The sequence below is a fragment of the Arachis stenosperma genome, chromosome 9 (genome assembly GCF_014773155.1).
Source record: "Arachis stenosperma cultivar V10309 chromosome 9, arast.V10309.gnm1.PFL2, whole genome shotgun sequence".
Classification (NCBI taxonomy): domain Eukaryota; kingdom Viridiplantae; phylum Streptophyta; class Magnoliopsida; order Fabales; family Fabaceae; genus Arachis; species Arachis stenosperma.
The window spans coordinates 149,494,643-149,495,589 of NC_080385.1; the positions used below are offsets into that span (position 1 = coordinate 149,494,643).

The 947-nt window shown below is 45.0% G+C and overlaps 1 non-coding gene across 1 annotated transcript; it reads right to left on the minus strand.

The window, feature by feature from the left end:
• Window positions 1-296: 296 nt before the first annotated feature.
• LOC130952644 (small nucleolar RNA R71) lies at window positions 297-400 on the minus strand. Its single transcript, XR_009074821.1, has one exon. It is a non-coding gene; the product is annotated as a small nucleolar RNA R71 (small nucleolar RNA).
• Window positions 401-947: the final 547 nt, after the last annotated feature.

The following is a 947-nucleotide window of genomic DNA, read 5'->3' on the forward strand; positions in this document are numbered from 1 at the left end:
AGGCCAACAATTTTGAACTCAAACCACAGCTGATATCACTGGTGGAGGACCATTGTTCATTTGGTGGGAGTGCTAATGAAGATCCAAACCAACATCTCACCAAATTCCTGAGAATTTGCGACACTGTGAAGTCCAATGGAGTCCAGGAAGATGCCTATAAACTGCTCTTGTTCCCATTTTCACTTAGGGACAAGGCAGCTAAGTGGTTGGAATCATTCCCAAGGGACAGCCTAACAACCTGGGATGAGGTGGAGAGCAAGTTTCTGGCACATTTCTACCCCCCACAAAAGGTCAATAGGCTTCGATCTGAGGTTCAGACTTTTAGACAACAAGATGGTGAGACGCTCTACGAGGCATGGGAGAGGTTCAAAGAGTTGACAAGGAAATGCCCACCAAACATGTTCCCTGACTGGGTGCAATTGCATATTTTCTATGATGGACTTTCTTATGAATCAAGGAAGGCTGTAGACCATTCATCAGGAGGTTCATTGAACAGGAAAAAGACTGTGGAAGAAGCCATTGAAGTGATTGAGACAGTGGCTGAGAATGAGTACTACTATGCTTCAGAGAGACACAACACTAAGGGAGTCATGGAGCTGAACCATGTTGATACAATTCTAGCCCAAAACAAGGTGTTTGCCAAGCAACTAGCAGAGCTCACAAGGAAATTAGACACAAAGCAAGTGGCTGCAATACACACACAAGATCAAGAGGAAGTAAGCAAAAAAAGGGAGTGAGATGGGAAGAATGCAAGGCCATCACCATATTGAAGGAAGTCTCAGAAGAAGAAGGAATCAGACCCTCAGAAAAGGAGCCAGAAATCTTGAAAGAAGGTGTGGAAGAAGCTAAGCAGGAAAGTGAAACTGAGCAAGCCAAGGAACGGCAAGAGGAAGGCATGCTGGAAACATACCAACCAAAAGCACCATTTCCTCAGAGGTTAGGAGGAG